General features: G+C 36.4%; 1 protein-coding gene across 1 annotated transcript in view; it reads left to right on the plus strand.

Annotated features, from left to right (window-relative positions):
• The window catches only part of Scaf8 (SR-related CTD associated factor 8), a 91,105-nt gene extending 88,878 nt beyond the window's left edge, over window positions 1-2,227 (plus strand). Inside the window, exon 21 of the mRNA XM_048800244.1 lies at window positions 1,855-2,227. The gene's annotated coding sequence lies outside the window, so the exon portion shown is untranslated. The remainder of the gene's footprint in view (window positions 1-1,854) is intronic.
• The last annotated feature ends 5,689 nt before the right edge of the window (window positions 2,228-7,916 follow it).

Here is a 7,916-nt window from a genome sequence, read left to right on the forward strand (position 1 = left end):
TTGTGTCTGACTGAAATCCAAGATATATGTGTTCTTCCTATAGGTCTTTAATAACACCTATAACTTTTATAGTAATTTGAATTGAGATTTCTCCTGGGTATTTGAAGAGCACTGTACCTACGCACAGTGCTTGGCACATAGTACCATATAGGTGTCTATTATGGCCAGTAAAGACATTGAGAATGTGCAAGTCATATTAGTGTCCTGTATTAGTTGCAAATAATTAAGGTGCAGATCTTGAATATTAGAACCCAAAGTATGTTGAGCGGGGGTGGAGTTACAGGTTTCTACAAGCTTTCTGTACCTTTGAAACAGTTACAGTTGTGGGCAGGGCATCCTACTCTCCCAAGTGGTGGACTATCATGGAGAGACTGCTGAGATCTCATTGCAGAAAGAGTGATGAGAAAACTTCCTTTGGTTAATTGTTTAAATGTGTGTAGAAAGTAACAATTTAGTGGGTTAAATAGTTGTTTTTTTTTTATTGTTGTTGTTTTGGGTACTGGGGATTAAACCCAGGGTGCTTACCCACTAAGCCACATCCCCAGCCTTTTTTTTTTTTTTTTTTCCTCGCTAAGTTGCTTAGGGCTTCACCAGATTCCTGAGGTTGAAATTCCTGAGGTTTGCTTTGAACTCAATCCTCCTGCCTCAGCCTCCTGAATCACTGGGATTGTAGGTGTATGCCACTGATGGTTTTTTTATGAATGAAATAGAAAATAAAGATTTTCAAGTATGCTTTTTTCCATGGGACTTGACTGATTATTTTTTTTAAAAAGAGACTTTTCCCATAATTATATTAATGCTGAAGTTGTTAATCACTGAAATAAAATAACCACTTCCTTAAATTACCTCTGACTCAATCTATTGTATGGAAACCACATTAAGAGAAATCATTTAGAAGTGTTTTCATTGCCTCCTCTTACCATACAGAGATATTGAAAAGCATATTTAGAGCCAGTTTATTCCAAAGTAAATTTTTCAGAAAACTTTGTAGATTTTTCATTTCTTTATGATTGTTCTTGAATATTCACAGGAATCATAGTAAAGATCTTGGCCCTACTGGAAGTCACAAAATCCCACAATAGTGATCACTGTCTGTACTTTTAATTATTTTATCAGAGCTTTATAAAAAGAAAAACAGCTGGATTCTTCGGGGTAGGGGATAATGTAAAAATGTTATCTTCAGATATTAAGTCAAATTTGAAGTGGAGCAGTCCCTTAAAGAACTGCTACAGGCTCTAATTTTTCTTTGCTACATTGGTTGTTTTAAGTTTATATGTTGGAATAAAGCTATAGATGGAGGACTAAATGGAAAGAATTAAATGCATAATTTACCTGCTCAGAATTCATAATTCAAAACCTTTATACTCTGGGCAAGGAAAATCAGTAATGAACAGTTTAATCAGTGTAGAGTGAGAGGAATTTCTTAGAATCAGTTTTCAAAGGGCTCGATTATTCCCCAAACAATTGTTTGGCTGATGGTTAGAGAAAGGTATATGGGAATGTTCATGAATTAAGAGACAACTCTGATGGAGGATCTTCTGTGGCAAAACTGACAAACTATGGGAGTGAAGACTAGCTTTTTAGGCTCAGCCACAGTGGCACATGCCTGTTATCTCAGCAGTACTCTAGTGATCCAAAGGTTGTGGACAAGTTTGGCCCGGGTTCTTATCTAAACCTCCATACATCAGAAGTGATTTTATTAGTATAACCAGGTCTTGTACAATTATGATTTCTAGTTCTAGAAGATTGAATGAGATAACACTTGTGATTAAGTCCTTTCAGGTAGTTTTGTTGTTGTTGTTGTTTTCCTTTTGTTCTAAATAGTTTAGACCACTCCTCGTTCCTTTTTTGTAGCTTCAAATTGCTTGTCTGGTGGATAAAGTGATTATGGAGCCCTACCTTTTGTTGGTTGGTGTCAAATACCCACTCAGGCATGGAGCACAGAGCATTTATTCTGGCTGGGTATGGTTGAGCAGGTAAATACTTTCCTATTGCTCATTGAGTATCTTTGATTCTGTCTTGGCCCTTTATATTTTTAGTTTAACATTTCTAAATAGTTTCTAATAATCTAATGTAACTCATAATGGAAATGTGTCTGTATGTACACACATGTACATATCCATACGTGCCATTAGCAAACCTTGTAGATTTTTTTCATTTCTTTATGCTTGTCCCTTGAATATTCACGGGAATCATACAGAACAAGTATATTTTCTTTCTCTGCATATCTCACATTGGTTTATGAAACTTGTTAGGACTTAGAACTTTGAGGCCTGATATTTTCTAATCAGGGCCAACTTAGTTTTCATTAGATAAATGGCTGCTTTAAATATTCCAGTAACCAGAAATTAAGACTACATGTGCACTAAGCATAGAGAAGGAGAACAAACAAGAACTGAGTGTAATTTTCAGTGTAGTGGTACTACTGATAACTACGTTGTAAAGCATTAGCTTTAAATTACTTTTGAGTCATTGATTAATCTGATTTATTATAACCTACCAGTGGTCTTTAAAATTAGTGTCTAGTACCAGGCACAGTGGCACATGCCTGCTATCTCAGCAGCAGAAGGATCACAAATTTGAGGTTAGCCTCAGCAACTTAGCAAGATCCTAATAAACTTAGCAAGATCCCATTTCAAAATAAACAGTAAAAAGAGCTGGGGAAGTAATGTAATGCAGCTTAGTGGTAAAGCACCCCTGGGTTCAATCACCAGTACTCCTCACCCCCCACCCTCCATTGTTGTGTAGCTATGTAGTGTTTTGAATAGCATCAGAACTGTGGTTCATTTTGTGGATTAACTTTAATTTGCTTGTTTGCTTCCATTTTTTTTTTCTTCCCCCCCGCCCCCCCCTTTTTGGAAGACAGTCTCAGTTGCCCAGGCTGACCTTGAATTTGGAATCTTCCTGCTTGAAGTTCTCCTGAGTCACTCAGATTATAGGCATGTGCCACTGCACCCAGCTGCCTCAACTTCTTTCTTTGAACCAGTTAATTCAAAGAGTTGAGAGATTAACTGAGGCTGTCCAAGACTTCTGAGAAAGGACAGAGCTATGAGGATGGGTGAGAGCCATGCCACAGTGGACAGACATACAGCCTGATGGTGGCCTTGAATCATTTTATAGTCTCATATTCAAGAACAAATCTTTCTTCTATTTTTAAAAAATTTTTTGGAAAAGCCTATTTTATGGCTATTCTAGGAAATAATCTAGAAATTATTAATCACTATTTTTATATTTTTAGATTTTTGTCAAACTGATGAATATAAAGTGAAGTATTTAATTTCAGTGAGCTAGTGTGGGTAAGGTTGATTCATGAGAAAAGGTAATATGGTTGGCTTCATATATAAAGAATATGAAGCAGAAGACTTCTTGGGATGATAAATAAAAACTAAAGAAATTTTAGCTCTAGGCATTTATTGGGTTTGGGGAGTTAACCTGGGAAGGAAACCTCTTCGGTGCTCCTGACCACGCTGCCCGTGCATTCCCTTGGGTCCTCTGCTACAGCTTATTCTAGAAAATGAGAATTAGTGGCATTCTCAATAGTTTCCATTCTACATTCTTCTGCTTTCTAGACACAGTATAATAAAACACTGTAATTTGCCTCTGTAACAGAACAGTTGAGTCCCTGACTCTTTCTGGTTTTCCCAAATTGTCTTGATCTTACAGGTTTCATCTCTTTTTAAAAATTGTTGAAGGCTGAAGGGAGGAACTTGAGAGAACTGTTTTCCTGTGATTGCACAATGGGAAGAACCCAGAGCCTAGGGAAAGTTGACTTTGTAATACCCATGGGACTAGGATTTCTTATTTTCTTGGCTACAACATTCTAATTTTAGTGAAAAAAATGGACAGTATGCTGACATTTTCTCTCTCCCCCAAGAGATACATGTACCTTACCCCTTAACTGTGGCTATTATCATGAATCTATCCCAGGACTCTCTACTCCTAAGCCCAAAGTCTTCTATATTTCTCCAGGCAACCATTGTAAATCACAGTTTTCACATTAGATCTGGAACCTATTCTTCATTCTTGGTCCTGGAGCATTTTGCCATGTAACACTATGTGCTTGAGTTATTTCAGTGACCTCCTCTTAGTTTGTCATGTACAGATTTTAGTTCTTAAGATGATGATGTGTGAATTGTAATATGTTAACTTTGATTTGGGAAACACCATTCTTCCTTGCCTTCCACTTGAATACACTCAAGTAATTAACCATTCAAGTGTTTGTGTTCCTCAGTTCTTTGAAGTATTTTAAAACAAAAATAGCAATACAGTAACATTTATTAGCCCTTAATTTTACAGATGTCACAATGCCCTAATTATTACTCTAGGCTTATTTTCATCTCTAGGGAAAAGAATTCATAGTGGAGATGTTAAATAGATTATATCTTTTGCCATTTGTTTTAGAGTGAGTTTAGCCTTATTGAGAAAATAGTTTCAAATTATTATTGGAAACATTCTAATACATAACCTTTGAAGCCAGTTTGGATAGTAAAACCTTATTTTTTAAAAAGTTGAGTAGTTTATCTTCATTGCCCTACTATGGAGGAAGAAATTTTTATAAAGGGACAGAATTGAAAAGAATTTAAAAATAGAATGGAATATTAAGATGGTACTCTTGTATTACTTCCCAGTAAAAATGAAACTAATGAAAGACTTATGTAAAATTGTTTAAGAAAAGAGAAAGCATTGTTTAGCACCTAAATACAGTCAGGTTCTTTTTAAAATGAAACAGTAAAGCTTTACATTAGGCTTTCATGTTTATGAAATAATGGGCCCAGAGATGAATATCAGTTGTGATCCAAATAGGATCATGGAAATTAATGCATATGGCCTTGCCAACTTTTTAATAAGTACCCTTAAAATATTTTGATCCATTTTGTTCATATTAGGAAAAGTGAAAATGGTCTCAATAAATTGTCCACTTTGTAATTTGCCTAAAACCAATTCACTAGAACAGGTCCAGTGAAATCTGATTTGCTTAATGTTTGGCCCTAAAATAAACGATTTAGTAACTTCTGATGATAAATAGACCCAGAGTTGTATTTTTTTTTTTACCCATAGCTTAATATTTAATTTGTTAATTTAATTGATTATGGCTATACTGTTCTTCAGTGAGTATATTCCCTTGCTTGATTTGTGTTCTTAGTTTTTTACAAGTTTTATGCAGTTTTCATTTCCTTTGGGGCACTAGAGACTAATGACTTTAGATGGCCCTGATTACTGTGTGAACATGTTGGCCCTTAGGGTTTATACTCACTTGGATGTAGGCCTGGGTATCATTTTATTGTGTGGTTTTCCTAAAATACCCTCTATCTTGGACTGGCATTCCGGAGGCCTCAGCCTCAGGTGTGCTAGTCAAATTTGAGTAGTCAGATGCATTTGAATAAGTTTGTACATTGGTTCTTAGAGTATGGAATTTTAGATTTTTTGTCGGTTAACTAGTAAAGATAGCAGATCGGGAAGTGAATCCAACTTAATTTTCTTCATTTGGAAAACAATTGGTAACCTCCAAGCTCTAATCTTTCTGTACTCTTTTTCAACTGCAGATGTCTATAGAGCCAGATGTGGCTTCTTTCTGGTAGAAGAATGTCATACTCTTGAATACATACTTATTCTGAGACTTAGTAGCACAGATGAGAATCTTTGCCTTTTATATCTGGGATTGTTGTTTTAGCAAATTTAGTTATGATATTTGTGTCAGGATGCATTTGATCTGAAAGATTGCTAAATGCAAATTCAGGTCTGTTGGCTGTGCATGGAGGTTTTTCACTTAAGTTTGTGAATGCAGGGAAAAAAGAATTTCTGGGGTCAAGTTCCATAATATTTTAATAGATATTTTTAGGAGTTTTTTTTTTTTAATGAGATAATTTCTCTGAGGACACTTTCCTAGGTAATACATCTACTAACAGTGGGAGTATTGTTTCACGTCTAGTCTCTCTGCTTTTATGAGTGCCTCCACTTAAATTGTATTGTGAGTCAGTGCATATTCAGCCGCCTTAGGAAACTCAGGACGGTTGAAACATATTTTTTTATAACTTTACTTTTATTATTTATTTTTATGTGATGCTGAGGATAGAACCCAGGGCCTTGCATGTGCTAGGCGAGCGCTCAACCGCTGAGCCACAACCCCAGCCCTTAAAACACATTTTTAAGAAGAGAATTTAGGGTTGGGGTTGTGGTTCAGTGGTAGAGTGCTTGCCTAGTATGCACGAGGCACTGGGTTCGATCCTCAGCACCACATAAATATAAAATAAAGATATTATGTCAACCTAAAACTAAAAAATAAATATTAAAAAAAAAACAATTTAAAGGATCTGAAGACATTATAGCTAGTTATAGCAGCATCTTCCAGTCAGTCACTTTTGACAGTGTACAGTAATTAAAATTAAAAATTAAATAAATTTTTCTGTATACTGAGCACAAATGTTAATGTAGACTATTATTACTCAGCAGTATATGAAAATTTAAAAGTGGTGCCTAATCTAAAATATAAATTTATTTTAATTTTTTTGTCATAATAAAAATTAAAATGTTGATTTTAATGGATAGGATTTGAAATAAATAAAATGTGGTAGCCTTCCTGTTGAAAACTTTACAAAATTATGATAAAATTGTGTATTCAGGGTAATAAAAAAAAAAGGTAAATTCAGTTTTTATTGTTAAAACTTGTCCTGGCAAACAAAAGCATGGTTCTTCTTAGAATTTTTTCAGGATGACCCTATACCTTAAATTTTTGGAAAGAATATTTTGATAAAGGTCCTTCAGTATATTCTTTTTATTTTTTATTTTTGGTACCAGAGATTGAACCCAATGACACTTATCCACTGAGCTGCATCCCCAGCCCTTTTTCTTGTATTTTATTGTGAGATGGTCTCACTAAGTTGCTTAGGCCACACTAAGTTGCTGAGGCTGGCTTTGAACTTATGATCCTCCTGCTTCAGCCTCGTCAGCTGCTGGCATTGTAGGTGGTACTTGGCTCTAAGTGATTCTTAGGCTCAAGTTTCTTCTGTGAGCTGTTTTTGGAGAGCCCATAAATGGAAATACACTTGCTTTTATGTCTGGAAGGGAAAGTATTTCCAATGCCCAGTTTTGCTTTCCCTAGGTAGGTGTCTCTCTCATTCTCCACAAAATCATTGTGAAGCTTTCCACTTAACACAGACCCAGCAGCCTTCCTCAGCTCTCAGCAGAGGGCCTGGCTTCTTTTTTCATGGTACAGGTAGTAAATGACAACCCCTCCTGGCTTCCAGTGGTTCATAACCAAGGGAGAGTGTGTCCTCTTTCTTCTCCCCAGAGACAGTTGCCCCCTTCTTTCCCAGGGACTTTGAACAATTTGGAGACATTCTTGGTTGTCACAGTGAGGTTGAGTGCATCTGGCATCCAGGATCCTGCAGTGCACCCCATGACAGAGCCGTCTGTCTCCTTGACAACAGTGCTGAGGCTGAGACCCTTGCTGCTTGCTGGTTTCTCTGTCTTACTGTCCTGTGTCACTCAGGACACCACCTCATCACATATTTTCTCTCTCCTGTATTTTTTGCCTTTCCCTCTTTACTGACACCAAATTTTCCTATTAAAGTGCTCAAGTTTCCCACACAAAGAAGTAGAATTTTTCTTTTGACCTTTGTTATTTGCTAGCTATTGGTCTTCTTGATTCCTTATGGCAAGAGGAATAGTGTTTCTAAAGAGGAAGGGTGTTTCTAAAGAAATTCTAAGGAACTGAAGGCAAATCATTTCAGTTTCTTTTTTTCCACTGACACTGCTCTGTCTAGGTGCTGGTGGTCTCTTAACCAAATCCAGCAGCCCTTTCCTCTTCTTATCTTCCTCGTTCCCTCAACACTGTTTAATGACAGTGACAACTTTATCTCACTGGACTTTTCCCTCAGCTTTTGCAGACCTCTCTCCTGTGTCCATCTTCACTCTCT

This window comes from Marmota marmota, unplaced genomic scaffold (assembly GCF_001458135.2).
Source record: "Marmota marmota marmota unplaced genomic scaffold, marMar, whole genome shotgun sequence".
Taxonomy (NCBI): domain Eukaryota; kingdom Metazoa; phylum Chordata; class Mammalia; order Rodentia; family Sciuridae; genus Marmota; species Marmota marmota.